Source organism: Euprymna scolopes, chromosome 36 (genome assembly GCF_053919585.1).
Source record: "Euprymna scolopes isolate OS-2025 chromosome 36, ASM5391958v1, whole genome shotgun sequence".
In the NCBI taxonomy this organism is placed as follows: domain Eukaryota; kingdom Metazoa; phylum Mollusca; class Cephalopoda; order Sepiida; family Sepiolidae; genus Euprymna; species Euprymna scolopes.
This window is the reverse complement of record NC_136517.1, coordinates 74,085,538-74,105,759: the sequence shown is the minus strand read 5'-3', so window position 1 is coordinate 74,105,759 and position 20,222 is coordinate 74,085,538. Positions and strand designations below refer to the sequence as shown.

Here is a 20,222-nt window from a genome sequence, read left to right as displayed (position 1 = left end):
TGTTTCATTCTTCCTTTTATTTTCTTTCCTCCTTTCAGACCCCATCAAGATTGAAACATTCTTATGACTAAGAACGTGACATGATCCTTTCCAATAAATTCCATCTTCAGATCCAACGTTTCTTTAGAGAAACGGAATTGCATTCATTTTAAGTGAAACTATTTCTTTTAAATATTGGTTCAGCTTTAAAATCTTAAATAGCTTACAGTCATTTGCGCGATAAAATCAGAGCGCGCACATACACACGCGCACACACGTGCGCACACATACACAAATGTGTGTGTATATATTATATATATGTATATATATGTGTATATATTATATATATGTATATATATATACAATATATAATATATGTATATATATATGTATATATATAATTTATATATGTATATATATATGTATATATAAATGTACATATGTAAATATATATGCATATATATATATGTATATATGTGTGTATATATGTATGTATATATATGTGTGTATATATGTGTGTATATATATGTATGCATATATATATGTGTGTATATATATATATATATATATATATATATATATATATATATATATATATATATATATATATTGTGGTCAAGGTCTGGTGTGGAAGTGTGTTAAAAAGCGAATGTCCTGCGCCATATAACTAGATCTCCACTGCCTTGTGGGCCAAGGTTCTTTAACCAAAGGCTAAGGGTGATGTAACCCTCACAGAAACCTCCAGAGGAGCTTAGGCCCTGTAAGCTGCAGCATATATGACCCACCAGCATGTGGAATATGCTCTGGTGCCCAGCAACCTAAGTCCCAGTTATGGATCAAATGGCATGATGGGTGGAGACGGCTCCATACGGCATGGTGAAAGTAACCTCTCTAGAAGAAGGAAAACCCTGATATAAAACCTGCAGCGACTGCTGCATCCAATGATGTTGACTTGCTCTTCTTTTTGGTTCAATGTGGCAGTTGTTCAGAGAGTGGGATTGTCTCAGTGCAAAGTCTTTCCTCACTATAAAAAGCTTCAATCACAGGCGTTACTTGATATGTAATGGAATACACATTTTACCATCAGTGTGTATCTCGATAACAAAAAGACTGGCCGTAGCCTAAAATGGCAAATGGACACTCAATGAGGACTGATGCGGATATGGGCGTCAATGGAAATAAAGCTCTGGAATATCCAAGGTCTGGTCCGGCAGATGTTCAGGGCACCACAGCCTGGACCTGGTCATCAGCAGATGTGCAGAACTGTAGAAGGTTCATAGAAGTGACCGCCGGCACGTGCTGCTAGTGGCGCTCATGTCTGTCTCATTTGAGCCAGAGATGTATTAAGTAATGGCAATACTCGAGAACGAGTTTGCTGTCATCATATATATATATGTATATATATATATATATATATATATGTATATATATATGTATATGTATGTATGCATATATATATATGTGTATATATGTGTATATATGTGCATGTATATATATGTATATATATACATATATATATATGTATATATATGTGTATATATGTATGTATATGTATGTATATATATGTATATATATACATATATATGTATATATATGTGTATATATGTATGTATATGTATGTATATATGTATGTATATATATGTATATATATGTATATCATTCGCCCTTTGGCGAATTAACTCTTTTTCTGGGTCAACGGCCAACTAGCACCATGTATATTTGTGTGTGTGTATATGTGTATTGGGGTAGAGAGGGCTCCCGTAAGCCATGGTAAAGGCAACCTTTCTAGGAGAAGCAAATCTCTGATTTAAAAAACCATAAAGCAGAAGACCAGTACCCGCATTAAGCTGGTCTGTAGTTTAACTTGTTGCTTGCTATCTTGCTCTTGCTTGTTGCTGGATCTCAACATTTTGAACCGAGAGAGAGACTTAGCTGTCGTACAAAGCTAAGACTCTGTAACATCATATTTGTATAGATACTGCCTCAGACATTTGGCTCATGGATTTTAAATGTCTGAGGGAGTGGCACTCGTCTGACAAGACGTTGCAATCATCATATATGTATATATACGTATATATATGTATATATACGTATATATATATATGTATATGCATATGTATATACATATGTATATATATGTATATATATGTATATATACGTATATATATATGTATATGCATATGTATATACATATATATATATGCATATATATATGTACGTATATATATATATATATATATATATATATGTGTGTGTTGCAGCTTTCCTTCCAATTTTCGGGTTTTAATCATGTCAAATCACACTTTATTTCCTTTTGATGGATTGATTGTTGCTATTTCTTCTGATGAGTTATTAGATTCACTGATGGATATACTGATTAAGTGATTGATTTTGCGCTTCAAAACAAATACTGTCAAGAATTGTAAATGTCAACTGAATTAAAGGAATAAATAATAAGATGGTCAACATCATAAATTTTGGAATATAGTTTTTTGTCATTTATTCACTATATTTCTCTGTAATTACATTGAGCTTCTTAAATAAGGATTGGGATATATTATAAGGAAATATATTTCTACAGATAAGTATATACATATACATTTATACATACATATATATATACATACATATATATATGCATATACATGTACATATATATACATATATATGTACATATTTATACACATAGATACATATACATAAATATACATATATACACATATATACACAGTAAGTCAAAGCTGTAAAATAGAAGTTTACAATTAGTTTTTTATTATTCAGCAGAATACTCTAAAACTAAATATTAGCATTTCTATGCATTTGCTGGTTAATGCATGAGATGAAACTAAATATTTTATGTTTTAATCACAGAATATAAAAAATATAAAAAATATAAGAATACTAGACCACCCGTAACCCGTTGGGTCAGTACGTTATATTAGCTATGGAATTCATGTATGAGCGTGACACTTGTGGCATAAAGAAAATAGTTTTTTTTTACATAACAGAAGCATTTCTATGAAAGTATATTAAAATGAAAAAAGAATATAGATAGATTTCTATGAGTCGTTCTGTTTATTATAATTGTTATTTTTTTTTAAATTACAGTCACTGAATTATAAGTGGTTGGTCATACTTATGCACTGAACAGGTATCATAATCCTTATTATAGTTAAATTCAAATTTTGATATATCATCTTTTAAATGAAATTGTTAGTTGAAAGTACAGAATAATAAAAAAAAACACTCTCCACATGTTAATAATGGCTTTTTAAATAGAAAATGAAAATAAAATGTAACTTTTTTCATTTAATTTAAGCAAACATTCAGTACCCATTGTGTAAAGGAAAACACTATTTAATGTAATAGAAATGTGTGCATTTACCGATTCAGCTTTCCGTTTGGAAATGTAAGCAGACGACTTTAAAAAACATGGGAAGAAGAAAAAGAAATATTTTTGTAATAACGCCCTCTAGTAAAAAGGTCTGCATTAGTTAAGGGGGATAACTCTATCCAGTTTTACATCGGTTACCTTTTTCTCTCTCTCACACATACACGTAACTATTTCTCGCGTACGTAACGAAAACAGAGGGAGTAGGAGTGTTGAAATCTATGAGAGTGAAAGTGAGAGGTGTTTTCTTTGAAACTGCGACAGACTTCACGAAGTTGAATGTTTTTAGCCGTTAAAAAAAAAAAAAAAACTACGGTTGATTTTATAAAATTATTTATTTATAATGACATGAATTAAAGATTTCTCGCGTACGTAACGAAAACAGAGGGAGTAGGAGTGTTGAAAAAAAACAAAAAACTATTTGATCAAATTAAATGAAATTGTTTGTATTAAAAGCGATATAAAAATTCCGGAATTGGAATAACGGATTGAAGACGTTGCTATTTACGCATGCGCAACCGGATGTTGAAAAACGGAAATCTGATTGCAAACATACAAGACCCATAGACTTTTAGTATTATATAGATAGATAGATATATAGTGAAACAATTCATGCAAAGAAATCAAATTGAGGAAAAAGTCAATTAGATAAAAGCACGGATGTACATATATAGATCCATAGGTATATATTTGATTCAGAGTTCAACATTAAGATAAAAAAAACAACGAACCGTGTATAAATAAAAGTCCATTGTAATGGAGGTTATTAGTTGTAGGTGAAAAATGCAACAACATGTGCGCGCCTGGATAAACCAAGTTGAATATCCGTGGTCAGAAACAGGAGTTTCAAATATTGAAGACAACCAAAATTAATCCGCCCATGTTTATATTTGATTTGACTTTTTCTTTACTTATTAGACATATTTGTATATTCCTCTACTTCTCCCTATGTATTTACCTACTCTCCTATAGATGACATCATTTATCCTATCTGCTTTCTACCTACATTTACAACATCCTTCCTGCTGTTGTATGCATATAATCTTTCTCTATCTCATTTCTAAGCTAATCTCCATAAGCGTTTTAGATGGATAAACCTGAACTTTTTGACTCTTATGATGAGGAGCATTTGGCTTCGAAACACTATGGCTTTAAGAGGTTCTTTTTTCCCCCTTATTGATCTGATGATATAAGAAAGTTTTTTTTAACTTTGAATTCTCATCTTTTATTTCTTATATTAATTGCTCCACTTAACCGTGTAGAGCCTCTACTATCTTGATAGGTTTATTTGCTTAAAGATTATTCGTATCTGCATTAATTTTATTTATTATTATATATACAGTCATCAACTATCAACTAGATGGTTCTAGTTTCAATCTCTGACTCGGGATGGGTGCTAGTCTAGCCACACTGAAAAGCTGTGATACAGAGAAACAGTGTCAGTGGATGACTACTACATAAAAGTCCCCTCTTTTTGAGTTGAGCATTATTATAAACTGTTTCGCCTGCCACTTAGCGTAACGTAAAGTTTTTTGTACATAAAGAAACAAATCCAGAACTTTAAAAGTAGCAGGCAAAATGTTTATATAAATAGACATTTTATGAGATCGTGTGAGGGTGCCAATTCACTGGCCAGTGGATAGAGCTGTCGACTATCAACTAGATGGTTGTAAGTCAGTCCCTAACTCGCTATGGGTACTAGTTTAGCCGTACTGAAGAGCGAAACAGTCTGCCTGTGAATGTGATACAGCAAAACAGTCTGTCTGTCATAGTCATCCACATACAGTAGTGTTTCGCTGTATCACAGCTCATCAGTGCGGCTGGACAGACAACTACCTCAAGGCAAAATCGAAACACGACCGCCCAAACGACAGTCATTGGGACGATTAATTGGAATCAGAAAAATCGGATCATTTGGCGATATTGGAATCGGAATCGGAAAAATTTGTGCCTCTTTTCCAATTTTAATTGTCTTTTATATTTATATTTGATTTTGTTAAAAGCAAAATCTTTCACTGCTGGTAATAATGATAAAATAAGAAATAATTATTGATTTTAAATTTCTAGTAAAACTAAAATCGATGGATCATTTCCCAACAAGTAAGGAACATATCTTCACATTTAACATGTTTTTTTATTACAGAATCTGTAATTATATCAGAATCAGAAAAAATATTGTAATCGTCCTATCACTAATATATATATATATATATATATATATATATATATATATATATATATATATGTAATTCCATGACACATATATAACAAAGTTGTATTTCTTATTTTCTTTTTAAATAAATAGAAAGAAAGGGTTTTTAATATGAATATCGATGCACAAAAAAAAAACCAAATTCATTGGAGTATATATATATATATATATATATATATACATATATATACTCCAATGAATTTGGGGGGTTTTTGTGCATCGATATTCATATTAAAAACCCTTTCTTTCTATTTATTTAAAAAGAAAATAAGAAATACAACTTTGTTATATATGTATCATGGAATTGCATTCATCTGCAAAAGATCTATCTAATTTGCATATTCTTTTAAACATTCATTTTAATTAATTCCCCATTAGTTTTTTCGGTTTTCTTATGAGATGATCATTTTTAGTTAACTATTATGTTTAATTATATTAATACAGATATTCTACATGATTTATGCTTGCGTAATATTTGTGTAAAAAGGTTATAATAAACACAAACCTCTTTCTATATATATTTATGTATGCGTATATATATTTGTTTAAAAAATTTTGCTTACCAAATTTCTCCGTCAGTTTCTGGTCTACAGAGATGAAACTTAATATATAGGGTATTCAAACCCATGCAAATCTTTATATTTGGGTTTTAGCAGGGGAAAATCGGTGTAAAAGTGTGTGAAAATTTAAAAAAATGGAATTTGCCAGATGATGGTCGAATAACAGCATTATGAATTTGCATGCGTAACGTAATAGCTATTGATTCATGTTTTAATTTTTAGCCTTGTAGCAAACATGTTTTCATAGCTCAGGCATTAACGTCAAAGGAAAAAGTAAATCATAAGCTAAACGTTTTGGTTTCGATTCTCGGTAGTGGCACATAAGTCATTTTTTTTTTTTTACTTTTTAAATCATCACTATATATATTGGGTCCAATATAATAAAATGATAAATATGAAATCTGCATTAATCAAAATATCATATTTGAGTATATTTTACGACCAGGCAATGCCAGGCGGCTTGCTAGTATATATATATATATAAATAAAAAATAAAAATTACAATTAAATTTACCGAAATGATCCAAGATGGTAAAATTAAAGTAAATTATAAATATTAAAGAATTAATATTTATAAAATTATCTCAGCCAGATGTAAAAGCTCGATAAAACCAAATAGGAAATAGAGCTTATAATATGAGCAAACAATTAATAAAATATGTTAAAAAACACTTTGAAATGAGTTAAAAACATATTTAATCTGAAAAGAAAACACTAGATAAATGGATAGTCCTTAATCCGCGGAGTTTTGAAGAAATACTTTTCTTCAAAACTCCGCGGATTAAGGATTATCCATTTATCTAGTGTTTTCTTTTCAGATTAAATATGTTTTTAACTCATTTCAAAGTGTTTTTTAACATATTTTATTAATTGTTTGCTCATATATATATATATATATATATATATATATATATATATATATATATATATATATATACCGATAGAAAGCGCTTGAGAAGAGAATATGACTGAACAACAACGTTTGAGCGCCATGCTATACAATACGCCAACTGAAATAAAAAAAAAACGCTCGGCGAATGGAAAAGATATCCAGAAGAATCGGAAAAAAGAATAACTGTCGTGTTCAATCAGACCTGCTTTAATGATGATTGCTGTCAATATATATATATATATATATATATATATATATATATATATATATATATATATATATATATATATATATATACATGTGTATATATATATAATTTTCGATTCCACTTAATCGTTTCAAGGCTAGTTTCCATACGTGTGCATGTTTGCATATATGAGTGTGTACCTTTGTGCGTATTTTACGTAAATTTGTGAAAAAAAAAGACCTGATTTAAAGTCCTCTTAATTACCAAACTGAATTGAGAATCGCATTTGCAAGTGAATCAAAATTATTGATTTTTAAAACACAATGCTAAGCATAAATAAAAATGCATTTTAATGCCGCCCCCCCCCCATTGTCCTCCCCCTATTGCCCGACATATGTCATCTTGTTTGGAACGCAATCTAATTAAGTGCCAGGTGATAATTCCCACAATTGTATTTTAAACGCCGTAATTCCGAAATAGATAATTAAATTGCAAATGGTAGAAAATGTAACCCTTTTTTTTTTTGTTTGTTAGTATATATGTCTTGTATATAAAGTTAAGCCAGCTAAACTGATCATATGTATATTCTAAACACACGATTAATATTTTATTCTATTTTGCCTGTTATTTATGGCGAACATCAGGACATGTTCTTGAAAATAAATATTTTCAATCAAAAATATAATTAATTTGCATCAATATTTTATTTGTTCTAAGTGATATTCAGGGAACGTGGAAGAGTTTTCCCCGAAAGAAATATGTACTTTTCCCACCATTCATTAATGGACGAATGTTTTTATTTATTTTTTTTATTTTTGTACTTTTATTCATTGAAAACGTTACTGCTGATACGTAGGGGGGTACTGTGATTAAGGATCAGAATTATAGGAAACATCTTATGTGGGAAGTTGTGCAGCAAGATCTTCATTCATTTTATTTTTAAAAAGTCGTGTAAACCGAGCACAGAAAAAGAATTCCAACGGCAAGTGGGCTGAGAAAAGAAGCTTCTATATTAGAAAATTTTCTTGCATCTAAGGGACTCTATGGTGAAGGGGTTGGACTTTGCTGCTAGTCGGGTTTGTCAGAGGTATTCGAGTAAAAAGGGCAAAAGCGCAGTAACTTTGTTGGAGAACATTCTCTGGAATTACTTTTCTTGTTTTTAGATATCTTTAAGTGAATATTCAAATTTATTATCAAAATGATATATTTTTTTAAATATCTATTTAAAGATATTAAGCAAGCTTTCGGTGTAAATGAGCCCTTCTCAAGTGATTTCTTTTTGTTTATTTTTTGTTTTCTTGGAGATGTAAAATTCTCTTAGTGGTAGTCCGTCGGGATGTTAACTGTACAGGTTTAAAGTCTTCAAGTGCAAACAAGTGGCTTACGTAGCAATTTTAAATTTAAAAAAAAGTCCCATCCTATTTCTTATAACATTGCCCCGTGAGTCGCACGCTTGCTCACATATAAAGGGATGAAACGTTTCTGACTCTCCCAAGTCAAACATCACTGGCTTAAATGATCTGAATCAGAAGAAAATTCTGTGTTATGATATTCCATAGAACATTAAAATATTCTATTTAGAACGGTTTCGGAACAATCTGGAATAATCAAGAAAATTCCCTGCAGAAACCTACATAAGAACTGCCGACTTGCTGTTAAGAACTCAGGTAATGTTTCTAGGATGAAAATCCAGCCAAAAGAAACTCCTTAAAAGCCAAACACTTCATAATTTCAAGAAACTAGAATTTTGGTAAATACAAAGATTTCTGTATATATTTTCACTGATTGAAGAAATATATTATAATATTGATATTATTAGATTTACTCATAGTAGTTATTATCTCCATTTTATCATTAACACTATATACCTTATAATCTCTTTTAAAGCTTGTAGCAGTAATACTAATAACGTGTATTTACCTGTAAATATTATTTGTATGTTTTATGTTAAAATAAATATTTCTTCATTTTAACTCTGAGTTTTATCATTTTTTTTTTGTGTGTGTGTGTGTGTGTGTGTTGCTTGTTCCTATCCTTGGACAGATGCGTAACACCAGGAAAGAGAGGTAAGAAGATATTTCTATTCTTTGCAAAGATTAGTAAAGCATGGACATTTCTCTTAAAATACAAAAGTCGATGGTTCTTCCATTGATTAGAAAAAGACTCACCCTTGCGATATTGAATATCAGAAAAAGTGTGAAACTGGACTGTAAGGAAATATTTATTCGGCGGCCTAAAAAAGAAATAAATTGGATTAAACAATCATAAACTGAATTATTGCCTTCAAGGATTTGAGAAATAATTCATTAAATATCGGAAATCAAGATATAATCATTATTAAATCTGTTTCAGGATTGGAAACAAAACAACTAGGCTATGGGCCCAAAGGTTAAAATCATTCAAGATTTTTTTTTTTTTTTTGATTCTGTGATCTTGATTGAGGATAGAAGAAAAAATGGTGGCAAATGAATGCCAATAGAAATCTGAACATTATCCGTTTTATGACAAACATAAATATTGCACATTTGTAAGAATGGCAGCCATGCTTAAAGATGGCCGACAGTCATTTAAATAGAATATGATGACTTACTTAAAGCCTATTAGAAGTCCAAAAAAACATTCAGTTAAGTATATTTCATTCGCAATTACATTATGTAATATATAGATATTAGACTTAATCTATATATTAATATGATGGTGTATGTGTTATTTTGTGTGTCACGCTTACGTCTTTTTTTGTTCCGAGTGTCGTTTAATCGTTATAACGTTCCATTTCATTTCTTGGATTAAATAATTTTACCAAGAATTCTTCATAAGTTTTTGTTTTGGTTATAGCTGAAGGAACTCAAGTTCATATATATATATATATATATATATATATATATATATATATATATATATATATATATATATATATATATTCTTTTTCTTCATAAGTTTTGGTTTGATTAAAGCTGATGCACCCAAGATATATATATATATATATATATATATATATATATATATATATATATATATATATATATATATATATATATATATATATATATATATATATTTAAATCACAACTTTATAATATATAAGAATCAATAGAATATTGACTCTGTAATAATAAATACGAAATCTGTATGAATTAAAATATCATATTTAAGCATATTTTACGATCGGGCAACACCGGACGCCCCTGCTAGTATCTAGTTTGTTTAAGAGTCGAAAATATTTCTAGAAAAAAAAAAGATTTTTTTTCAGACATTTTTTTGAAAGAGATGCTGTATGCTAATGATTTAGTATTTACCTGTGAAACAATGGAATGTTTATTTATTAATTTCAAAACTTGGAGAAATGTAACAATTTGGATTCTTCGAATTACTGTTCTCATCTTTAGTATTATTTCACAACGTTCTGGTAGCTTTAACCTCTGACCTTCTTCGGGTGTATTTTGTCGACCTCGGGAATCTTTCTGTTGAGCTCAGGAGTCTATACAGAATTTCGAATGGAACCCTTGGTGTAATGGATAAGGTACTTGGTAAAATTTAGTTGTAAAGTTACAATCTTCTGATGGTTGAAGGTTCAATCCCGAGTGCAGAAGAGATTCAAAATTTAATTGCGAATTACTTCGGACTTCTGCCCAATCATGGCTGACAGATTGAGAACATGCTACCCCTGTGGATTAAATAAAGAATTCCGTTTTAAACTCTGAGCAGATTCTCGAGTTCGACAGGAAGATTCCCTAGTTCGACAGGAAGATTTCCCAGTTCAACAGAAAGATTCCTGAGTTCGACAGAAAAATTCCTGAGTTCGACAGAAAGATTCCTGAGTTCGACAGAAAGATTCCCGAGTTCAACAGAAAAATTCCTGATTTCGACAAGATACACTTGAAGAAAGTCAGAGGTTGCATCAACTGAAATGTTATGCAAATAACACTCAAGATGAGAACAGTAATCCGGAGAATCCAAATAATACAAAAAAAAAATCAATCCTCATCTCAAAAACTCAGAAACGTAATTTTTTTATATTGCGGCAATATTTTATGCGTATAAATTAAAAATAGATTTAGATTTATTTGTAAGAGCACATATGGCGAGTCGTAAGCGAAATGACATCACAGTAAGAAGAAAGAAAAGGACTGTAAAAAGGAGGGGGAGCACGTTAGAGAAGACGATCATGTTAGAGACGTGGGTAACGTCATGAGCGTAACGAGGTCATGCATGGTGGGAGAATGAGGAAATAAATGTTGTTGTTACAAAAAAAAAAAAGAGTTATTAAGTAATAACCTACGTTCCTTGCAACGTACTGTGTTACAACGTGTTGGGTCTACGTGTGTAAATTGTGTAACGTTACATATTTGCTGTGGTGTTTTCCTTTTGATGATATTCTCCTCCCACTTCCCCTCTTGCCTCTGCTGAATCATCTGCAAACGTTTTCATACTAAATAATTGACATCAAGATCGTCGGTTGTTTTTCAAGATGCAAGGCCAAACATTCTCTTTAAAATTGTCGGCAAAAGATAATCATATTTCATGCCGTCATCAAAAACGTGATTTTTGTCTTATTGTCGCACTTACAGTAATTATTATTTCTCAATCACAGAACATTTCTTTGTTTTCCCTTGGGAATAAAACCGTTATAAATACTTGATAAGTCTAAGTGTCTCTTTAAGTGCTTTTAAGAATTACTCTTTTTCTGACTAAGGTTGGACATGTTGCTTCAGTTCAGAAAATAAACTCGGCATTCAAACTTCTTTGTTTATCATACGAGGGTCATCCCAAGAGTAAAGGTTCCTATTTTTAAAACTAAAAAATCTAAGAGCTATGAAAACATGAGTAGTGCTATTACAACGAGCGATATTTTCATGTTCCAGAATTTATTTTTCTACATAGTCACCACCATTCTCAATGTACTTTTGCCAGCGATGAATGATGGCTGTGCATGGGCGTCCGGAGCATGCTTTGTTATGTAAGGATAGTTCCAAAAGTAAAGCCTTCAATTTTTTTATCATCAAAAAGTTGAAGAATTACGAAAACGGGAGTGGTACTATCAAAACGAGCGACCTTTTGCACTCCAGAAAATATTTTTTTGCATAGTTACCACCATTCTCAATATACTTTTGCCAGGAATTCAATCACCCATTTCTGCTCCTGATGCACGTCCATGACAGGGGTGGCTTTCTTAAAATCTCCCACCGTTAATGTCTGCAACAGAGAGATGAAATTTTCAGTTCATGAACGCATAAGTTCAGTCATCATAACAATGCAATTCGTTCGGGCAAAATAAAAGATAGGAGGGATTACTTTTGGAAAGCTCCTCGTACATTTCTTATTTTCTTTAACTTTTTTTCAGGGTCCTTTTCAAAAATTTATTTTTAAATTTCCAACATAGAATGTTTGCTGATCTATAGAATATGTATATTTGGACAGCATTTCTTCCTTTAAGATGCAGAAACGTATCTATAATTTAATTGGCCTCACCTTTCATTTTCTCTGCAACCTCTCTCTCACAGACGCGATATTGCTAGTCTCAGTCTTTTCTATAAATCATGACACGTGCTCTTCAGAATTGTCTGATCTATTCCATGCTTTTCTTTTGTTCCAGCTCGTTTGACTCTTTGGTCCAGTGGTCTAATGATACTTCATTGTAATACAGCTTCTTATTCTAGTAGCTTTTTCTAAGAACCACAGGCTTGTGGAACTCTCTTCCTGCTGACCTTTTCTCTCTTAACTATAACCTTGGTCTTTTTAAGACTAAGGTCATTTCTTGTTTTTGTAATAATCATCTTTTGTTTTTGTTACCCACTTACAGCAAAAACAATTTCCATTAAAAAAACGTCATTGAAAATTATAGACAATTTCTGTTCTGTTCTAGTTTCCTAATGAGTTTTATTGCTTCCGACAAGAACTTGCCGATGTATCTGCTATAATTGTGTACCATTTTAGCATGGACTTAATAATGTGTATGATAGTCTTGCAAAGAAACAAAGAAAAGAAATGAAACACATTTTTTTCTAGGCGAAAGCAAAGGCATTTATTACCGGTCGTTTCCACACCAAACTGCCTGCCATATATTTTCCAACTCAGCAACATGATATTCAATTAGTTGCTTAGTCTGTAGCTGTTATGTTTGTAATTTGTTCCACTGTATACGGTTGTTCGAAAACTTTGTTAAAAGTTTGGAAGATAAATGAGTCCAGCATCTTGTTTAAAAGTATCTGTCATCCACCACATAGTAATAATAAAAAAAAAAACTCTGCCATGTCGACATATTTTTTCTCCTCCCGCGTTGACATGTGCTTTTTTCTTCTTCGCTTTTCTTTTCATTCAATCTCACTGTGACGTCACGCTTTCGCCGCAGCTTGATCATTTGCATACGAGTCAGTGGCTTTGATACAATTGCTTTCTATTCGAATATTTTCAGATTCATCTGGATCCATCATGAGTCATTATCAGTAAAAGTGCTAGAATATTTATAATAAATGATTTATTTCCCAGGAAATTGCATATCGTTAACTATATTAATAGGTGCTATATTACCGCTAGAGACATTTAAGGTTATTACCAACATTATTGAAATTATTTTATTGATAGTTGGTTTTAATAACGTTTCCACGTCGATTAGGGTTTTGAATAAAACAAACCTGTCTCTGATAACATGTGCATAGGCTTGACTACCACAACCTTCTCGAGGAGATTAACCATGCACCTTTCTGGCAACAGCACTATTGCTCAACAAAACTTTACAAACATTCTCCCAATTTCAACATTTTTTAGTAGATAATACATCTAGTCTTGAACATAATAAGCAAAAAAAAAAATCATATATTAGAAGCTATACTCATTATAGCAAAAAAAAAATCAACAAAATAAATTTCAATAATAATAGTGATAATATCCTTAAATGCTTTTAACAGTAACATAGAACCTATTAATATAGTTTAAAACATGTGTCATTTTCTGAGGGAAAATGCCATTATAAACATTGACACTATTATAAATAGTACTATTATAAACATTGACACTATTATAGATAGTAACATTATAAATATTGACATTATTATAAATAGTACCATTATAAATAACAATCCCTAAGTATAGACCCGAACAGATCAAAAAATACTTTGGTAGATTATGTGGGTTTCTTACAGTATTTTTCATATTTTTTTTTAGTTTTAAGTCATTATTAAAATTTTGAATTTTTTTAGCTAAGCGTGCAGTCATTTTTCTTGCTCTCACGTAAATGCTAGAGACTTTGTTTTTTGAAGCGAATAAATGTTTGAAAGCGAGCAAAACCACTAAAAAAATTGTCCAAGTAGGTACAAGAGTAACTTATCTTGCTATTTGTTATGTATTGATTTTTTTACCACTTTTTCGAAGGACTGTAGACAGCAAAATGAACCATTTTCGGAAGGAGGGTATTGTAGGACCCCTATTCCAGCAACAGCAAAACCAGACCAAACCAAAACAAGCAATAAAAACGATTTCTGATACATTCGATGTTTACCTGGTTGAAATCCTTAATACTGATTGGATCAAAATGTTATCGGTAGCGGTGAAGGAGTGTGGTTAAGTGAGGAAAGAAAGACGCACACACGGAAATTCGGTGGATTTCTCAAGCCCAAGAATCTAGTTAATATCAATTTCGGGTTGTTTTTATATAACACTAGTGAGGGGTACCCGGCGTTGCCCGGGTGTTTGGAGGTGTGTGTGGTTTTGGGTAAATCAAAACTCCGGGGGGATGGGGGGTAAAATAAAAAAAAACATGTTTTGGTAGGTAAGTATGAGGATCGAACCCGAACCCTTGAGGCAAAGTTGTAAATTAAAGTGTGAAAAAATAACGTGTGATGTTAACCATTGTGTCACCGCGAGATGCTAACGGAAACACGTTTGAATTTATTTAATTACTTGGATTTGGCAGGTGCACGTTTTAATGACTTAATGAGGTCAACTTTTTGACCGCGGGGTAGCATTTCATTTAGTGCGGGAATGCTTTCCCCCCCCCCCCCAAGATGTTGGGGGTAGGGGGAAACATTATAGGAAAAGGCCTAACCTACATGCGGCGAGCGAAAACTGTTGAATATTTATCTTCCCGAAGTCGAGCAAATTAAATAGACAGGCGAGTTCCGTTGTTAAATCTGAGATATTACGATCTACATGTGATATAAAAAGTTTTTAAAAGTTGTTAGGCGACCGACCGCTTCTCTGAAAAAAGCCTTTCTTGGACATACACAAAAAGCGAACATACATTTTCGCTTTTATATATATACATTTTGTGACACCTTGCAAACGTCCACCGAGGGACTTTACGACCCTCCTCCCAATATTTTATTCGCTGAACTGAGTGTTGTTTTTGTTTCTGCCTTTAACTTTATGCAGGTGATTTCAATCATCAACTAGTTTTTCATTTTTCACGCTTTTTTTTCCGGCCAGGTGCGTGTCTTCTTATTTTATTTTTGATAATAAATTATGTTATGTTTGTTTTTTCCAGTTAGGTGTGTGTCCATGTCAAGTGCATCTATTTCTGTCAAACAACTTTTCAGTACATGTTTAACATGTTGATTTTTGTGCTTGTAGTTGATGTTGTGTTGATGAAAAATTCGCACCTATTGAAGATGCAATGAGAGGCCTAGCTTGACACAGGAACCTCTGTCATAACAACACCGTGTTACTAACTGCAATAATATTTTTTTGGCAATCAAATGAACTTTGGGTCGTAGCCAGTGGCTATTGACATCTTGGCAAAACAATACAAATCCCAGTTATGAACTGTTGATACGTCGATGATGTCTTGTAGTTGCTGCTGATGATGATGGTCGAGTTTATATTCACTATGGCATAATAACATAGACGTTGCGTTGTTTTTACTCTTACAAAAGGGGGAATAAGCGAAGGTGGTTCCTTTCGGTATTTGAAGTTGATAGTACATACTTAGGTTGGATATGTGGAAAATTTGTTAAGATTTTTAGTTGCGTGAGAGTGTGATTCAATGGTGTTGCATTTGTAGTCACGTGATTCACTGTGAAAGTGAATCACGTGGCATTGTGGCCATCTTGGCACAATTTGTTTCTTTTCTGTCTTCAAACCAATGTTTTTTACAGACAACTTTGTTGAAAGTTCTAGATTCTATTGTACCTTGATATGTATACATTTGATTAGTCTGTATGTGCAAAAGGAAATGATTCTCGTTAACGTAACAAATAACATTTATGAAAAGGAAAGTGTTGTGTAATTTGTTATGTGTGCAGGTGTGTGTGTGTGTGTTTATCAAGTTTCAATCAAAGATAATTTATAGTTTCGTAGGAATTCTCTTAAATGTCCCCATAAGTTATAGGAAAATATAACAGGCCCTTTTAGTGTGGACATACAGCACAATCACGTTGACACACCGGTTCTCACCAGATCACCGAAGTTAAGCAACGTTGAACCTGGCCAATACCAGATGGGTGACCATTTGGGGAGACTAGGCGCTGTATGTACCTTCAGGGAAGGTTGGGCGTGGGGCCAGGACCTCATCCTGTAAAAAGAACTCCTCGCTACAAAAACATCTACGAAAGTTGTAGATGGCCTATGCCCCTTCAGGGGCTCAAGGGCTGGGGAGTGGGGGGATAGTGTGTGTTGATGTGTCAATTCTGTCTTGTAGTTGTTGGTGATAATGATGATTGAGTTTGAATTCAGTTTGGTGTAATATCTCATTCTCTCTCTCTCTCTCTCTCTCTCTCTCTCTCTCTCTCTTTCTCTCTCTCTCTCTCTCTGTTTGAGCTAATCAATTTTCTATTGAAATCATCGTCTACCTTCATGTGAAATCAGTGTTAAGATGACCTGTGTTATCGACACAGTATATACACACCTCATTACACCATAATATATCACAGCCATAAATAAACCATGCAAAGTTAGACCGAAATTTCACTTGTATTTTTAGAGTGTCAAATCATTCAAGACTTGCAGGGAAATCCGACGTTTGCCCATATTTTTTATTGCCATCGAAATCCGTGAAATCGCCCATTTTTAAATCAAATCGATTGATTGCCTGCTCTAGTTGGGGACACATCGCAGTGCACTGGGAGGAAGTTTCACATGCCTCCCCGCAATGAATTAATCCATAGTGCATTGTAATCTACATAGCACTGTAAAGAACGTATTGTTGATTTTATAAAATAATTTTATATATAATAGCTTGAATTAAAATTTAGAATGCATAAGTCAAGTATAATGCTTCAATTGTGCTCTAAACAGAAACATTCATTTCGAACGCACCTCTGTCATATCAAAGAACCTACTGTTGATTTTATATGCCTTGTTTTTCTGCTTGTGCAGTAATAATGGCACGAATTCAAATTTAAAATGAAAAAGTCAAGTATTATGGCTTCATTGTGCTTTAAACAGAAACATTCATTTTGAATGCGCCTCTGTCATATCAAAGTGCCTACTGCTGATTTTATATGTCAGGCCTTTCTGTTTGTGCGGTAATAAAACTTCTCAAATGCATTTGTAATGTTAAACTGTATAAGATGTTAACTTTGGTCAAAATCGCCTGTTCCGTCTTTCACCGGATTTTTTTTTTTGATTATCGATTAATGTTACTTAGTGAAGACATTCCAATACAAAACCCAACTAAGAACACTGCCAGATACATAAAGTACATTTGTGTGAAATCTCATAAAAATCGGCCCAGCCCTTTTGGAGTCCATAGGAAATGAACACACACACACACACAGTTCCTTTTATATAATAGTAGAGTAGAGTAGAGTAGAGTAGAGTAGATAGATAGATAGATAGATAGATAGATAGATAGATAGATAGATAGATACTTTTAATAAGTGGCCAATGGTATCACGTTGTTTTGTGATTTGTTCCACTGGTGCTTATTATGCTTTACATAATCCACTGAATTCTGTCAACATTATAAAAAATCTTTTTTTTTTTTCAATCAATACTCTTTATTAATCCTTTTTTCATTTGAAAGATTAGTTTTTTTTTGTTTTTTTTTATCGAATCTAATTTTATCATTTCTAACTCAGTTCATAATCAAATTTATGTTTTCCTTTCATTCAACATGACGGTTAATTATCATTCGGATTTATTTTACTTTTATTTATTTTCATTTATTTTACAAATTCCTGGCCTTCATGAGAAATTACATCACAAAACGACGCCTTGACTGACTGGTACGGTCACGTCACTCGCCGTCGAGTGCTAAAATAAAACCAGTGTTTTGCATCCGAATTCGTCCTGTCACCTATCTCTTAACAAGTCTCTCTTTCTTTAATTCTTCTTTCTCTTTCTATTGTTTACTTCCCACCTGATCATTAATTTTAAGCCAGTCTAAGAAGTTATAGAATCCTAATGATTTTGTTTTAATGAAAATCGCTCTAGACAAGGCATGAAGCCACTTGATGTAAAGATTGAAAAAAATCTTAAATGTCAAAAACTAGCCGATAATAAGTGTTAGATGGATAGATTCCGACCCCCAAAACAGCAATCCTCCCCCATCCCTTTGTCAAAAACATCGCTCATGGATGATAAAATAAAGCCAAGTACGCCCAAGGATGGAGTACTGCTGCCACATCTGGGCAGGAGCTGCTAAAAACAGCCTATCCTGCCTTGTGAGAGTACAAAATAGACTTTGTGGCTAAGAGGGGGGGGGGGCTTTTCTCTTCCCTGCAAGCTCTCTCCCACAGAAGAGACGTTGCGAGCCTGTCTTTGTTTTATCGTCTGAGCTCCAATCTCTAGCCCCCACTCGCCAATCTTTCACGAAAAATACCTGTCTAGCTGAAACCACTGTCAATAATTTTCCCCATTCTTTAACTGTGCCTAAATCAAAATGTAGATTCTATGAACAAAGCTTCTTTCTTAGAACTGCACGCCTGTGGAACTCTCTACCGCTTGCCTTTTTCCCTCCTGACTTCAACATGCATATCTTCAAGTCCAACATAAACAAATTCCTGATAAATCGCCTCCTTAAGTAAGACACTAGCAAATCTCCATTACTAACGATTACTACGATATTATCCCATTGATTACTGTACACGCAACAACCCTTATCCTCGAGTGGCTTCCGGGCCTTGATAAGTGGTGACTGCTATGTAAAAAAAAAAAAATGTGAGAACTAAAGAAAGTAAACCTAAGGACTACTTAATACTCTTCTTTGATGAATATAATTTTCATTTAAAATAGATTTGTACATTTTCAGTAATTGTTTAAATCTAATCAAAAATAATTAAATGAGTTACTTTTTTTTTTTTTACTAATGAGTCATTACTTAACAATGGCCCAAAGTCACTCGAGGATAAGAGTGAATGAGTTTGTCAGGGGGATGCCGATTATTGAAAAATTATAAACAAAATATAAATATATATAATAAAATATAATCATATTTAATACTAGTGTAGAGGATTTGGTCGACATTCACCAATGCCTGCTATCACATCCGTGGCGTGAGTATGGGTAAATGTCTCCCAACCCTTAACAAAAAATAAAAATTTAAAAAAATGTCAGAATCAGCATAATGGCAAAAGCAAATTTTAAAAGTTCATAATAACCACGCAAGAGAAAGATGGATTTACGAGATGTTCGTAGTTCATGGATTTATGTGTTTAGATATTTTTAAATCATGTATAATCGTGAAGACTTAATATGTATTTCTTGCATAGAATCATGTAGAACATGAATAAAAACCGTAACAACAGATAAAAAGTGGAAAAGAGTTCATTCTCGTTTGATATGGTACTTCCATGTTGAGAATTTAGGTGTATGATGCGCGAAGTCCTGTTGGTGGTTTTACGTGCCACAAAACGGAGTCAGCCGGCGAGTTGCTTTCTGCATCCTGAACTGGTTTGGATTTCGCGCGCAGTGCCTTTTATATGCTTCTCGCTGGCTCCCAGAGAAGGCTGCCAGGAAAAGATTTTATAAATTTTCTTTGAGCGTTGATTGGATAGAAAGTGGACACTCTGTCACGTGGTATAGTCCCGAACTACATCCGCGCGCAGAAGCACAGATTTACTTTTTAC

General features: G+C 32.6%; 1 pseudogene; it reads left to right on the top strand.

The window, feature by feature from the left end:
• The first annotated feature begins 16,571 nt into the window (after positions 1–16,571).
• On the top strand, positions 16,572–16,688 carry LOC145260721 (5S ribosomal RNA; annotated as a pseudogene).
• The last annotated feature ends 3,534 nt before the right edge of the window (positions 16,689–20,222 follow it).